At 41.6% G+C, this 16,811-nt stretch overlaps 1 protein-coding gene across 3 annotated transcripts in view; it reads left to right on the top strand.

Moving 5' to 3' along the window:
- LPAR3 (lysophosphatidic acid receptor 3) overlaps positions 1 to 16,811 on the top strand; it is a 101,561-nt gene that overhangs the window by 82,300 nt on the left and 2,450 nt on the right. The window lies entirely within an intron of this gene.

Genomic DNA, 16,811 nt, shown 5'->3' with positions numbered 1-16,811 from the left:
AAACCATCCCAATTCAGAAAAGGAGTCCTTAGCTTTCCAGGTACCTGTGATGATAACATGGCTTACAGTTCCTTTCGGTGAGATGCACACTGGGAGTTGTCTCAGCTTTCTGTTCTTACAGCACCAAGGTGCCTGATCTCAAAGGTGTTTGGTGTATTTATATACTAGGCATTTAGCCAGGGGCTGGGGGACAAATGAAGAGTGTTCTTCCTCTCTAATAATTCCTGCATTTCCATGATGCACCCCTTGAGTCCTCTTCTCTCCATCAGGTCTTCAATCACCCCAACATGTGGGGATTTCTTCTCTGAGTTCCTGTATTATCTCCCCATTCCATTCATTTGCTATGTGTCATTTACTGCCTTAATTATTTTTATCTGCGTGCCCTTTTTGCCATACTAGAGAGCAAACACTTCAAGAGCAGGAACTGCATCTTATTTGCTTAACTCTTACTGCTGAAATGAATAAACGTGTTAATGATTACAGGAAGACACAAGAAAGGAAAAAGAAGAGCTATTAAAGATGGCGTCTCAAAAATCCTATATAAAATTATAGCCATGCCCTACACAAATCTTTTTTTTTTTCTGTTTTACCCTGAAAAAAAAAATTAGCATTTTGTATAAGTATTCTTAGATGGGGAGGAAGCACATTTATGATTGGCAACACAGATTGGAACCATGATCATCATCCTTGTCCATAGGAGAGTGTGAGGACTGGTTAGGTGATACTGCATTGTTAGCACAGATGGTCCTCACATTTAAGTTTGCTGCTTGCTTTCCAGGATAAAGTTATATCAACTAAGTTCAGTCTAATTTTCACTGTCTTAAGAGGGAACTCTATTCCCACCCAATGGCCTGGAATGTTCAGTCTTTCTCTAAGGGAAATTTTTAGCAGCAAAAAAGATTTTTATCTTACCAACTCCAAATTAAATATTCATATATAACATAAAACAAGTGTATGTACTTAAAGTGTGCATGTATACGCATATGTCTGTGTACATACATTATACAGGGTAAATGGAGTAAGAAATTCTGTTTTAAGGTTTAACTTAGTTTATTTTCAAACACAGAGTGTAAGAGGTATATGGAATTGTGGGAAAGGAGTGAAGGAAGGGTCTTGAAGAAATAACCAGAAGAAACAGATGCACCTCTAACCCCCTTTGCGGGAATTGGAGGGGCCTTAGGCAAGGCAAGGCTCACACTTTGGGTGGAGACTATTGGGAGTTATTTCACACATTAACAAGGGTAAAAAGGGTATAACTGGTCAAGAATGAATCAATGAAACATCACTGCAAATCAAATTGCAGTAAGCCTAGTAATAATTACCTACAAAGTAACCAACTATATGTGGGTGAAACGGGCTTTTAAGAGTAATTCAAAGCCACATATATCAGTTGTGCTCCTGGCAAAGTTTATTATCAATTCCAGCCAACAAACTTGCACAGTTTGGGAAAAGGCTATTGAGTAAATTCATAAGGAGGGTCTCCTGAGGTGCTGTAACCTTGATCTTACCTTGATGGCACAGAAACGTGATCAGGGCCGATTGCCTGAGATATGTTCTGTCTGAAACCAGTACATGGGGCTGAGTCATTCTAAGTGAAAACCCAGCAGAGAGAATATTTAATTTTCTCTTATGTCACCTCTGGTTACTGTCTGTGACATTCCAACTCTCCTTGCTTGCTTGCTTGAAAATTGAGCACCTACTAAGCATCCAGTCCCAATCAGGTGTCGGAAATCCAAGGTGATCGTGGCAGCATTTCTGCCCTTCAGGTGCTCTCAGTCTAGCTGGCCATGGAGGGACAAGCCATTCATGGTGTCTGATTTGACAATAAGCATGTGGAAAGTACCATGGAAACATGGAATGGGGAACATCTGACTCAGCCTGTGGGGAGTGTCTGGGGAAAGCTGTGAAGAGCAGGTGACAAATGAGCTGGACTTGAAAGAATAAGGAGGAGGTCAACAGGCAGTAAAGGTGACAGAGGCAAGAATATGAACAAAGCATAAGTGTCACTACTGATTGCTTCCTTCCTTCCCCCCTGTGGTCGGTCCTCTCTCTTAATTACCAAGAGGTTCAGATACTTAATACCTGGCAAGTCCAGTTACACTCAGAAGTTGCCTTTTGCACAGAATCAGAACATTAGAGACCTCCCAGCCACAAGAAGAGACAGCTTGACCAGGAACTTTTCTCCCTAGGAATTGCATAAGGTACTTCTGGACATCCCTGGCTCTGGCGACATTCTTTCTCCTGAGATGTTACCACCTTCAGTCAGATTTCAGTAAAGGTGTTGCAGGTCCAAGGACCATATTATCTCTTCAAGGTGACTTTGGTTTAGGGCTTAACTCCCAAGAGCAAGTATTTTTCTCTCATTTCCAGATTCTTACAGGATACCTTAATGTCATCTGCGTGTACTTCTTACAGTGTCTGTCTTTCCTTTCAGTGTTATCTTTTTTTTTTTTTTCTGTTTCCATTTGGCATTTACTAGTGACTTTGTTCCCTTTAAGTGATTTCCCAACATTTAAAAAAATTTATTTATTTTTTAATTTACATCCAAGTTAGTTAGCATATAGTGTAACAATGATTTCAGGAGTAGATTCCTTTAATGCCCCTTACCCATTTAGCCCATCCCCCCCCCCCGACAACCCCTCCAGCAACCCTCTGTTTGTTCTCTGTATTTAAGAGTCTTTTGTGTTTTGTTCCCTTCCCTGTTTTTATATTCTTTTTGCTTCCCTTCCCTTGTGTGCATCTGTTCTGTGTCTTAAAGTCGTCATATGAGTGAAGTCATATGATATTTGTCTTTCTCTAATTTCGCTTAGCATAATACCCTCCGGTTCCATCCACATAGTTGCAAATGGCAAGATTTCATTCTTTTTGATTGCCGAGTAATACTCCATTGTATATATATACCACACCTTCTTTATCCATTCATCCATCGATGGACATTTGGGCTCTTTCCATACTTTAGCTATTGTTGATAGTGCTGCTATAAATATTAGGGTTCATGTGCCCCTTCGAAACAGCACACCCGTATCCCTTGGACAAATACCTAGTAGTGGAATTGCTGGGTCGGTCGTAGGGTAGTTCTATTTTTAGTTTTTTGAGGAACCTCCACACTGTTTTCCACCGTGGCTGCACCGGCTTGCATTCCATCCTTCCAGTGTTATCTTTTACACATATTCTACGTAGGTCCTCCTACTTTACTTTGCTGTATACATAAGCCACCCGTTTCCTCATATTCCTTCTATCAAACTTTGCGGATTTGCTCAATGCTGACTAGGAATATGTTTCCAAATATTTTTTTTTTCTTTTTCTGATGGCACAGTTGATCCATTATAATAAGTTATTAGGTTGTACTTTACCAAATATTTTTTCTTGAATAGAAGCCTGACTGGTAATGGTTTTTCATAATTTCCTATAGGTCTATCCCATTCGGTATTACCAAATTACATTTCACATGACTCTACAGAGTCTATCAGAATTAAAGACTTTTCCTTTCCAACAGAAGGATCCCTAAGAAGCCATTCTCTTAATGGATGGTCATCAAATTTTTGAATTAGTGGATGAAAATTAAGACTTGGGTTTGTATAGAATCTGGCACTTTGCACATTTGCCCTGAGTAGGAGAGTCTCTTGGAGTATTTGTTAAACATTCAGGTCTTTGGGCCCCACTCCAGACTTAGAACCTCCATAAAGGAACTAGAAAGTGCTGTATACATGGAATGTGCCTGCAGATGAATTCAGTGGGCAAAGGCCCCACTTTCATGTTTACTTTCCAGTTGGGATGATGGGCAGTTAGTAAATCCGTCAGTCAACCAGCCAACAAATAAAGATCATTGCAGAGAGTGATACAAGGAAACCAATATTTTAGGGAATGGCTGGACTGGGCACGACTTTATTTGTCACAAAGGAAGACCTCTCCAAAGGGCATACTTGGAGCTGAGAACTAAACAATGAGAAGGAGCTGGTGAAGTCAGGACCAGGCAAAGAGTTCCTGTCCATCTTGTTTACTTCTGTGTCCTGGGTAATTAGCACTAACATTGGCTCCTCTTGGGGCTCAATAAATTTTTGTTGGATGATACACACACACACACACACACACACAAACACACACACATACATATGTATATGTTATATATATATACACACACACATGCTCTTGTGGGGAGGAGAAGTGATCATTTGGGACCTTTTGGCTCAGTGAGTATAGTACGTCCTCCTTTCTTTACCTGTTCCTCTTGCGATTAATGTAAAACTAGTGGAAAATGTTTTTTAATTAACACTGCGATAATAAACCTCACATTTTACCAAATTGACTTTTATTGGTTCTCCTTCAAGGTTTATGACATGGTTTTACCATTTCATGATTTTCTCAGACTCTTACTGTGCTTTTTTCTATTTAGCAAACTATCTGAAGGTAACATGGAGTGAAACTCCTATTAAGAGATTTGTTAGGAGAGGCAGTCTTGACCTTCTTGTTTTTCAGCTACATAGGATCAGTCTGATGGCATTTCTCGCAGTAGAAATCTAGTGCATGTAGATATATTTGTACCCAAAATAGAAACAAAAATAGCTTTAGTGAGAGCTTTTTATAACAAAAGATATGCTCCTAGCAAAGAAATAAAGACGATAATGAAAGATATAAGGAAGAAGGTAAATAGCACTTGGCTCATGCTGCCTGGAGATTATCTTCGCTAGCGTATTTGGAAATACTGTATATTTTGTGGTCTTTTCTAAGTGCACACATGTTCATACACAATGCATGCTTAACTTCTTTTTAATCAGAATGAATTCCTACTATACCCATAGTGTTTTGTAACCTGCTTTTTTTTTTTGTAAATTCAACAATACATTATGAACATCTTCTACATTGGTAGTATTATTTTCAGTACTGTTATTGTTTATATCAATATTATTGTCAACTCTTTCAGTGTTTCAACAAGATTGTTTTTAATATATCAAAAATATTGTTTATGTTGAAAACAAGGTAATAATAGCTACACTGCCATAGGGTATCCTTAACATTTCTGTCACTTTAAAAACTCAGTCCATGGTGACCCTGTAGAGAACAGGGTCAACTTCAACTCTTGTGAAGACCGTCAGGCAGTATGCTCTTACAGTATCTTGTGCACACCCTGCTTGGTAATCAGTTACTCCTCTGTCTCCTTTGTCTTGCTATTCCCAGTGATTAGCATAGTGCTAGCATAGTGATTAGCATAGCGCATGACACTTGAGTGCTCACCATACATTAATTGAATAAACATTGGTATCTGAGAGCATTCTGGGCGTCCCCACCTAGACACCAGTTTCTGCTGGAATCATGTAACATGCACCTTAGATTTACCATAAAATTGTCTCTCTCACTTGGCACCGTAGAGAGCATCCGTATTTGCTTTTCTGTTCAGTACTTGGGACTACACATTGGCCATGACTGAAGGAAGCTCTGCGTGCAACTCAGACAATCAAATGTGAGGGCCAAAAGGAACCTTGCAGGTCATTCTAGTCCAATTCCATTAGTATACAAGTAAAGAAATTGGGAGCAGAGAAACATAACGACCTTTTAAGAAGCATACTCTAGGGTCTGGATTCGGATTGAGATCCCTTACTCCTTCATGTAGCGAGCTTTGGGTAAGTACTGTATATACGGTGCTTGGCTAAGCACTGGGTATCCCAAGTTGAATAAGACACAAAAGGGATCTTGAGGATCAGGCTAGCAGGGCAGCCAGATGCGAATAGGACCGAGCATCATAAATCGTGTGTGTGTGTCAGTACGCGTGCATGTGCGTGCACAACAGCGACTGAAGTGTTCTATCGGATTGTGTTTATGAATTGCCTTAGGAAGCACAGCAGGGGAAATAAGCAACACTGAGTAGTCAGAACTACCATTTTCTGGGGAGTTTCTGTGTTGGACACTCCATGCATGATCTCATGACATTTTCACAAAAATCCTGTCAAATCAGTATCATTCCATAGCTTAGAAACTGGTAGGAGGCCCAGGAAGGTGAATGGATTCGCCCGTAGTCAACTCAGTGTCTGCTTAATCTCCAGCCTATCCACTTTTTACTATAACAGGATGGTGAAGTGGGTTTCCTCCCAAAGGCAAATTCCATCTGATTGCTAGAGGCAGCTTAGAGCTGTGCTGTGAAGGAAGGATTGGAGGCCATATGTGGATTCAGAAGCAGGTACTGTGGTGGATTATTGATGGCAGCCAGGGGCATAGGAAGGAGGGTGACGGCTCTTGCGTCATGACGTTGTAAGTCCTAAGCTGTAACATGCTGTTGCTCTTCCAGGCCCAACTTTCTCTAAGTCAAGTGCTGCTCCTACTAATTCCTGTTCCCTTCCTCTGAATTCAGAATGGTATTTTGTGCCATCTGGTATTTCATCCAGAATCTCATATTCTACGCAAGTCAACTTTTCTATGCAGTGTCCCATACTTTAGAAAACGTTCAACCCTCGTTTTGAAAATGTTCAACCCCATCAAAGATACTCCTTTAACGTCCTCTCAGAACCCCGCTCCGTGCTAATGACAGTTTGTGTGATAAAATATTCTATGCCTGTAGCTTAATAATGTTAACATTTTTAGGTAGGGTGCAACAGAGACCTTTCTAATCTGAAGGAATGACTCCAGCAAGAATTTCAGATCCTTGGGCAGACTAGTGGGGATCTCTCCATCTTTAAAATCATACCAAGCAAATAGCTGTCACTCTCTCAATACACACAGCTGACCTCACACCTTTTCTTAGATGCTAGAGAGTTCTTGATATACTAGTGAGGTTCGGAGGTATTGTTAGTCCATACATATTATGCTTAAAGAGGAGTCTGGAGGTGGAGATGGTGTTTCTTACTTATTCAGTTTATGATTTCCAGCTGTGGCCCAGAGTTAAACACTAGAATTAGGTCTAGGCTGTGGTTCTAGCTGCTGTGTCTCTCCTTTAAATTTTATCTCGTAACCCCTGGGCACTGAGATTTTCAGTTTTGCAAAGCTGGCCACAAATTTAAAACAAGTGTCTAAAACCAGTTGTTAGAGTCAAAAGGCCAAGCAGAAGTGACAATAGTGTTAAATGAATCATTTGTGGAATGCTTAACTGCTCATCTTCTATTTGAAGTGTCTTAGCGTTTTCTTGCTTTCTGTAGTAAAAATAGGTTTACTGAAAGTATATATTTTCATTCCTTTCACATATGTGACAATCTATTTTCTGAATTATTGGATTTCTGAAACACTGGCTAAACGAATATGAATTTAGAGTCAAACCACATCTGGTAGTGTTAGTTTGAAATCATTGAACAAATTACCTGATGCCACAAGAGCATTCCCACTTAAATACTCTGTTAATGTGTGACTTGAACATGATAACACTTCTGACCAAGAATAGCTTTTTACCTTAAAGTTTTTACTTTTAAAATTTCTTTTCAAATAAGAGGAGGGCCTCCCTTGGATGAAGTTCGCAACCTGACTTTTATGTAGAGTTGTAATTTTCTATTTTAGTAAATCAGACAGCCCTGTGGCTTACTAGGTTAGCATTATTGCCTGTGCCCTGCCACTTTTTCCTGGACTGAAAACAAAGAAGAACAGACTGAACATATTTAAAATACATCCTCCTGTGTGATGAAATGAGTAGTCCATGTGCCAAAGCGCAACAATTCGGTGTGAGTGATTGCTTTAATTGGTATAGATGTTTTATTTGTGTGCCGCTCACATGTCAGGATTTTTTTTTAATTGCATGTGTGATTTTTTTTTTGTTTAATTTTTAATGTCTGTTTATTTTTGAGAAAGAGAGGGAGAGAGAGAGACAGAGCACCAGCGGGGGAGGGGCAGAGAGAGAGAGGGAGACACAGAATCCAAAGCAGGCTCCAGGCTCTGAGTTGTCAGCACAGAGCCCGACGAGGGGCACAAACTCACAAACCATGAGATCATGACCTGAGCCAAAGTCAGATGCTTAACCGACTGAGCCACCCAGGCGCCCCTGCACGTGTGAATTTTTAAACAGAGGAAAATACGGCTACAAGCGTGACTAGCGGAATAGAAAAAACTATGAGTCCTGAAGAACAGGTTTCATGCAACTTGAAGTCTTTGTCTTCTGCACATTCTGTCACCAAAACCCCAAGAATGTAGAACTATCTTAAATATAGTCCCGTGAGGGACCCTTCTTCTTAGATGGACTGGTGTTCTTCCTTCCGATGTCCTGTGTAATGTGGGGGTGAAGTATTAACCGGAAGGTTTTTTGAGGTATTTTGAAAACTTCCAAAGAAGAGAGGAGGGCTGTTATAGACTGTCTAACATGATATTGATTAGGGACTTGGGAAGATCTTTTATTTCACTTGTCACCAATATTTTCATTTGTAATTCTATCTTCCTACGTGTTAGACATTCCTTAATTTGATATTTCTGATTACCTTAAATTGCAGTCATTAAATATCATTTCAGCACTGTAATTGCATATTCTAGTATATGATTCACTGTACTTTAAAAATTAACATTGAACTCATGATACTGGTTTTTGAGTATGGCACTGAAACTAGTTTATTTAATTACCAGAGGAAAGCTCATTTATAGTCTAATTGGACAATTAGCGAGTCTCTTAAACAGGTACTGAAGGAACATAGTGCCTCATTAAAATAAAACCTAATTGCTTCTTGTCAACGTAACTGACCTGTCACTCGGTAATAGAAGGAAATTAGATTTGTTATGCAAATGTAATCATCATGAAAATGTTCACTCTTAGTAGCTGGCACATGGTAGGTGATTGCTTAGTAAATATTTATTAATGGAAGGACATATGGCCAAAGTTGCCACCTACTGCTGGTGACTCCCAAGTCAACATTTCAATTTGGAGCTCTCAAGCTGCCGACTGCCTTCTACACGTCTCTGGCTGGAGGAGCCACGGGTAGTCCACACACCAGATGCATATAAAACCAGACCCTGTCTCCTTCTAAACCTGTCCCTCTGCTGCCCCCTCTGACTGGTTATCAGAGCCACATATGACCCAGTCGCCCAGATTCTTTCCTCTCCCTCTGTTCTCACATCCAGTCCTCCTTACCGTCTGCTTATAACCATCTGCTGCTGTCCATCTCCACCAGCACTGCTCTTCCCATCCTTACCATTCTCGCCTGAATTGTAGCCAGTCTTCGGGGGAGTCTCCCGGCCAGAACAGTGGGTCTCATGCTTGTTACACTAAAGCATTCCCCAGGGAGCTGGCTCAACCTGAAGATGCCCAGATCTTTCTTTCATCAGTTTCTCACTTGGTAGGTCTGGGGAGGGCCCAGAAATCTGAACTTTGAAGAGCCCCCACCCCTGCCAGGTGGTTCTGATGCGGACTTTGAGCTCCACTTGTCCATCCCCAGCACTGAAAGCTTCACTCTAAAATTTAAGACGTATCCATGCTCCTGATCAAAAACCTTAAAGGAACTACCATTCTGCAGCAGTCGTTTTCAAACAGCAGTCAGTGGGACTCCCAGGGGTGCCTCAGTGTGTGTACATGTGTGGAGTGGGGGTCGTAGTGTGAAGAGGTGCATGGGTTCTGCTGTGAAGGGCTTTACTCAACTCCTTCTCACCCCCTGCTGCCCATCTCTGTCTTGAGTCAGAGGAGTTTGGATTTTGAACTTTGACAAGAGGTTTCCTTTGGGAAGTCTGACTTGAAAAAAACCACTGATCTATAGAAGTGGGTTTTCCTTTTTTTTTTTTTTAAATCAGGACCCACAATAAGAAATAGTGTGCATTCTATATTATGGCCCAGTTCACGCACACATTTTTGTGTGTAACTGAAACAAGTTTCATGAAACATACCCTTACTATACTTGCTGCACTCTGATGTTTTCTGTTCTGTGCCATTTCATCTTTTAGAAAATTGCTGGTTACAGCCCACTAAGTTGATTTCACAGCTCGCTAATGAGTTGCAATGGAGTCTGAAAATCCTCTGATCTAAGCTTTCTCAATGGGATTCCTTTATGAACCACAGAAAATAGAGATATTTCTAATCTTCCCAAGGATGATATATGACTCATACCATTCTAGACACTTGGGAGAGAAATTAGTTCATTACTACAATGGACACCTGAGGGCAAAGGCTTATGGGGTCTGATCTTTACAATAAATCCCAACTCCTGAGTGTTTCCCACAGGGCCCTTGCTCAGAGGTGCCTGGTGTGTGTATATGTATTGGGGTGGGGGGTGTGGTATGAAGATGACAGTGAATCGGCAACATGGGTCTGGCCTGTGTCATCTGTCAGACTTTACCCATACTTCCTCAGTCACAGCTCTGGGTTAAAACCATTCTGAACTATTTGGAGCTCTCCTAATGCATCATGCTGTTCTCACCTCTGCACTGCTGGTCTTGACCTTCAACACCCAGCTCAACTGGCTGCCACTTCGCCTGAGACTTTCCGTGACAACAGTCAAAATCATCACACGTAGCATCCAGGTTCCCTGCCTGTCAGCCTGTGAAGGGCAGGACTGTACAACCGTTCACAACAGCAGATGTTAACAGCTCGTGCAGTACCTGGCCCTGGGAGGGCTCTTACTAAATTTCAGTCACCTTCAACTGACTCCTCTCTGCTGAGTGTGGGGCTTCATACTTAGTCCTGAGAATACAGACTGTGATGAGGCAGATCCACATGCTTAGGGAGCTTACAACAGGCCTGAGAAAGAGGGCATGTGTATTAAAAACTACCTCCAGGGGCGCCTGGGTGGCTCAGTCGGTTAAGCGGCCAGACTTCGGCTCAGGTCATGATCTCGCGGTCCGTGGGTTCAAGCCCGGCATCGGGCTCTGTGCTGACAGCTCAGAGCCTGGAGCCTGTTTCGGATTCTGTGTCTCCCTCTCTCTGACCCTCCCCCATTCATGCTCTGTCTCTCTCTGTCTCAAAAATAAGTAAACGTTAAAAAAAAAAAAATTAAAAAAAAAAAACAAAAAAAAAACTACCTCCAGGATAGCCCAGTGCCCAGGGGTTTGCATGAGGGAGTTCGCCCCGGGTTCAAATTATGACTCTTGTATTTGTTGGCTTCTGGACCCAGGACAAATTCTTGAGCCACTCTGAACTTCAAATCACCATACGTAAGCTTGGGATAATGGTAAGAGTGGCAACCTCACAGGGCTGAGAGTGTTAAATGACCGGTGTGTGTAAAGCCTTGAGCACACTGCCTGGCCCAGAGCTCTCGGGAAATGTTAGAGTGAATGAGGCAGGCAGCGAGCTCGGTGCCACGTGGATGTTGTCGGTGAAAGTGCCACGGGAGCTGAGAAGAAGGAAGGATCACTGCGGGCTGGATGAAGGCGGAGGTCCATGGAGGAGGCGGAAATTGAGCTAAGCTTAGAAAGAAAAGTAGACTGTGGATTAGGAGGCAGGAAGGCATTCCCGGCAGGGCAAACCAGAGGGCCCATAGAGGCCAGAGGAGGACTGTGCACGCCTTGCCTGCAATCCAGCTTTGCTGCTAGTGTTTGTACATTTATTTACGTATAGGATGTGCTCAAACATTTTTCCAAGTGGAAGCTGAAGATATTCATGTGTAGAGGTGCTTATTTGCTTATTTTAAAGAAATCTGCCCCCCCTCTGTCTTTTCAGTTACTTTTTGCTATGTATCTGTGGAGTCTACAGTTTTGCTCACAGGGTCGGCTTGATTAAACTCTTTGAGTCAGCATAGAGAAATGGTTTGCAAAACCGGCTGTGCACAATTACCCCCCAGGGAACTTTTGAGTCCTACAGATTTCCACATCCCACCCCCGACGTTCTGACTGTTGGGTCTGATGTGGGACCAGGGAATCTGCATTATCAAAAACCTGCCCTGGTAATTTGGATGACCAATCGGGTTTGGGAACAGTTAGCTCAAAGTATTCATCTCCATAGTTTTTAGCCATACTGTCTGATCATTGTGTCCAGGAAACAAACAAGTCAAATTTGTTTGAATTTTATGAGAGGTTGAAATTCCTAGTCTCGTAGAATGTGGCAATTTTCTACTTGGAAAAGAGTTCAGAAGCCACTTAACCATCTCTCTCAATTAGAAAAAATCCCTTCCCTTTGTACATCTCAGGATTGTCTAGGCAAAGGGGGTAGTCAGCTGAGGGAAGGCTCTCTGCTCACTGAAGAACCGGTTCCCCTGCTAAATAGCTTCATTACTTAGAAAAAACTATCACATCCAAATTTTGCCCCTTTGTACTTTTCCCTCTGTTTCAGGGTGACCTTTTGCCATGGCGCAGGATAAGTCTGCACTTTCTTTTTCTTTTCTTTTTAAATGTTTTATTTACTTTTGAGAGAGAGAGAGAGACAGAGTGCAAGCTGGGGAGGGGTAGAGAGAGAGAGGGAGACACAGAATCTGAAGCAGACTCCAGGCTCTGAGCTGTTAGCCCAGAGCCCAACGCAGGGCTCGAACCCACAAACCGTGAGATCATGACCTGAGCCAAAGTCGGACGCTTAACTGACTGAGCCAGCCAGGCGCCCCTGCACTTTCTTTTTCTACATGATGGTCTTTCAGGCTTTTGAGGCAGTTAGCACATCACGTCTTTCCTAAGCCTTTTCTTCTCCAAGGGGAACATACTTGATTTTCTTTCCACTGGTTCCCAAATAGGCACCTTGGATCCATTCCTATTTGTTAATGCCTGATTTAAAAAAAAAAAAAAAAAGTGTTTAGGACTTGTCCTGACCTCTCTTTGAAAACTCTGATTCCCAGCTGGCATGGTCTGAGCATTGAGTTTAAATACTCAAAAAACATTTGCGTTAGCTTTTTCTTCCAAAGCTTTTTGGAATTTGATAGGGGACTGACTGATCTATATTTCCCAGGGTCCATCATCTGTCCCCTTTTTAAGGAATAGGCCAGTTGCCCATCTGTTTGTTTTTGACATCTCCTTCATTCTGTAGGAATTCTCCAAGATGACAGATTCCCAAGGCCAAAACCATTCCCAACATGTTCTTCTCCTTTTAAATTGTTTTGGGGGCCTCATAACTAGCTGTCGACCTACATTAACTGCCTCCCCGCCAAAGAACAAACTGCTAGGTAAACCGTGCATCTACCCTGAGATGTGTTTGGTGGGAGAACTTGGCAGCCAAGTGGAGGAGTCAGGAAGCGGCGTGTTTCCCAGGCTTATTGCCCTGTGTGCAGCCATCACCTCAGACGGCATGCCGAAGCACGGGTTCTCTGGCAGCTCAGGGTGTTTCGGCTGCTCCGTCAAAGAAGGCTTGCGTTCTGTTGTTCTTGGAAACAGTATAAAGAAAAGGTCAGCAGATTTTTGTTTCTTCTTACTCCTGCGGCCAGCCTATATTTTTGTTGGAATTCTTTCTCCCTTCTTTCCTCCCGTCCCTTCCTCCATTCCTTCTTTCTTCCCTCCCTCCCTTCTTCCCTCTCTCCCTTCCTTCCATCCTTTCCTCCATCCTCCCTTCCTTCCTTTCTCCCTCCCTCTCTTCCTCTCTGCCTTCCTTCCTTCCTCCCTCCCTTCCTCCCTGCCTGCCTGCCTGCCAGCCCGCCCGCCAGGAAATCTTTATGCTAGCAAACCAAAGAATGACTTAATCATGACATATGCAGCTTCACAGTCAGACATGACATACCATAAATGGAGCTTCACAGGCTAAAACTACCCTTCTGCCTTCCCCATCACTCTAGTATTGCCCTGTGTCCATTGCTGTGTCCATTGCTGAACAGCCTAGCATGTGGACAAGAGCACAGGCTCTGGTACCAGGATGCCTGGTTTTAAATCCTGGTTCTTCCATTTATGAGCAGTGTGGCTTTGAACATTTTACCTTGCTTCTCTATGCTCCAGTTTCCTTAGGTTTAAAATGAGAGTAGCATTGGTATTTTTAGATAGTGTTAATAATACTAATAGGGTTGTCATGAAGAGTAAATGGTTAATTCATATAAAATTCTTATAATCATTGCTCAATGATAGGTTTGGCAAGTGTTGATTGAATGAATTATTTTATGCAATTCAATACAAAGGGAGAATATGTATGAATCACTGCATTATGACAAACAAGGCATCACTTTGGAGATTTATTTAGAGTCTTTAGGTCCCCTGACTAATCTAAACCAGAGTTTCATGCTGGGGGAAAAAAACAAAAAACTTTTGTGATTTAAAAAAAAAATCCCATTTTAAAACCTGTTTTCAAGGGTATCTGGGTGGCTTAGTAGTAAACGTCCTACTTCAGCTAGTTTCATGATCTCACGGCTGGTAGGTTCGAACCCCACATCAGGCTCTGTGCTGTGACAGCTCAGAGCCTGGAGCCTGTTTCTAATTTCGTGTCTCCCTCTCTCTGCCCCTCTTGCGCTCATTCTCTCTCTCTCTCTGTCTCTCTCTCAAAAATAAATAAACATTAGGGAAAAAATGTAAAAAATAAAACAGTTTTTAGGAAAAGATGTTGGCAATTTACTTTTATCCTTTTTTGTCATGTGTATGTGTTTGTGTGAAATATATCATTCAGACAAAATTATATAAGATATATCTACAGTACAAAGAATAACACTTAAAAGAATAAAAAAAAAAAAACTTAAAGAATACCTGTGTACTTGCCACCCAGTGTAATAGAACGTTACCAATATCTTTAGCGTGGCCTATGTGTCCTACCCCAGTGACCCTCTCTCCTATAGAAATAACCGTATCCTAAATTTCATGTTAATCGTCTTGCTTTCCCTTTTGGTTTTACCACATATGGATGTAATATTCGACATCAAATTGTTTAGGTTCGCCTGTTTTTAAAAAAAAAACAATACCACAATTAACATTGAATTTGATTATCAGTGTTTTAGATTCATTTCCAGTATCTTCTTTTATTCTTTATTTGTCCTACTTTGCTATGTTTGACCGTATCCACTCCCCACCCCCTTTTTTTTATTGAGATCTTTTTTTTTCCCTTTCCTTTGGTTCCATTCTTCGCCTTCCATTGGTTTGGAAGTTATATACTGTATTAAATTTTGACATGCATATTTAACAAAGCATAAAGTTAATCAATATTTTTCCCTCTTTCCCATTAACACAAGGACCTTGGAACCCTCCTACCAGGATTTCTTTGGAATCATGCAATTTCACACAGAAAGGAGTCTTCACCTCAAAATTGGCAGCTACAGCTTTTGATGTCTGGTGTTTTTAGTTCTTGTCTCTTGACAACATAGTAATGCTCTCTTGGGAATAGCAGAGAACAAAAAATGTTACCGTTATGGGAAATAGAGACCGTTGGAGCTGGATGGGGCCTTAAAGATTATCTACACTAACATTTTTCAAACTTTCTGACAAAGCCCAACTGTCAGAAATAATATAGTTTACTTCATAAGCAATACACACAGAAAACATAATATGTAAAACTGAAACATTGCCTGAAACAGAACTTCCCTTGGTCTGTACATACACTCTGAGTTGTTCCATTCCATTCTTTCATTTAAAAATCCCCAAACTTGTCCAAATCCATTAAATTGATTGCATGCCCACGAAGATGTCCTGGCCCTAAATTTGAAAAACCCAAAACTTGCCTACAGTCCTCAATTTATGGCTTAGGAAACCGAACCCCAGCCAGATGACATGGGTCTCCCAGAGTCGTACAGTAAGTGAATGTTAGGAGCCAGTCTCTGATCTCTTATCTCCAAGGTCTTTATTCACATATGTCAGCCAGACCAAAAATGATACAGGAGGGAATGAAAAGGGAAGCCTTGGTGAGCTGGAATTAGGAAATGGGGAATTAAACCCTCCTGATAACTCCTAAACATCTAATTTGGCAGATGTCTTTGACAAAGCATCTGATGATAATCACTACTTGGCGAACCCAACTCCATGTTGGGAACCACTTTCCATTACTTCTGACCCCTCACAACCACCCACAGAGTCAGGAGTGTTATCCTTCTTTTGTACACGAGGGAATGGCCCAGAGAAGCACAGTGATTTGCCTCATTCATGGAGTTCATAAAGTGAGGAGCTGGGCACACCTTTCTGACCCCAAAGTTCATGGCATTTCACAGCCTCACCCGGCCTTTTTACAACTCTTGACTTGCCTATTGTATCTCTCAGAATGAAGATAAAGTGACAAGAGGGATACAGTCTAGGACTAATTCTAACCAGTAGGAATAACTAGTTGGTGATATGATTACAGACTTGCTTGTTTATTCTGTCTCCTCAGTAGCACTTTAGCTCCCGGATGCATAGTCCTTGCCTCATTCAGTGCCTAGTACAGTTCCTGGCACATTGTTAGCTCACAATGAATGTTTACCGAATGGATAAGCAAGAACATTTAGAAATGATAAGGACTTCAGGGAAAAGAAACCATATGGAGAATAACTGCCAAGGTTCAAAATTAGATGTTTGATGGTGACCTACTTACTTATAAGCTGTCTGATGGTGAGCTGGTTACTTCTCTTGTGCCTCAGTTTCCTGGGGATGATAATAGTGTCTACCTCACAGTGTGGTTCTGTGAATTAATAGAGGAAAAGCATTTACACCAGCGCCTCACTCATAGTAAGCATTGTATAAATGTGAGCTGTCACTGTTATCTGAGGTTATGGCAACTAAGGGAATTTTGAACCTATGTCTCATATTTTAGGAAAAACATGTCAGAAAGCTTAGTGGTAAGCTAAGTATGATCAGATATCTGGCGACTCAGAAGAGATTACCCTTCGTGTACACTTGGTGCTAAAATTGTGCTAAATAAATTGGCTACAAGCACATTTCTATGTCATCCTGAAACAGATTTCTTTCTGACAACAACAAGAACAAAAACCTAATCCAGAGCAGAGTATTAAGTAGATGGCCTATGAATATATCAAAAAGCAGACAGTGCTTTCTGTCAACATAGTTTTATAAAGAATACAATTTGTGAACAGGTGACTTAAGAGACCAGGAGAATGCCACAGATGCAGTGTGTC

This window comes from Acinonyx jubatus, chromosome C1, assembly GCF_027475565.1.
Source record: "Acinonyx jubatus isolate Ajub_Pintada_27869175 chromosome C1, VMU_Ajub_asm_v1.0, whole genome shotgun sequence".
Taxonomy (NCBI): Eukaryota; Metazoa; Chordata; class Mammalia; order Carnivora; family Felidae; genus Acinonyx; species Acinonyx jubatus.
Note: the sequence above shows the minus strand (reverse complement) of the source record. Positions and strands in the feature narration are given on the sequence as shown.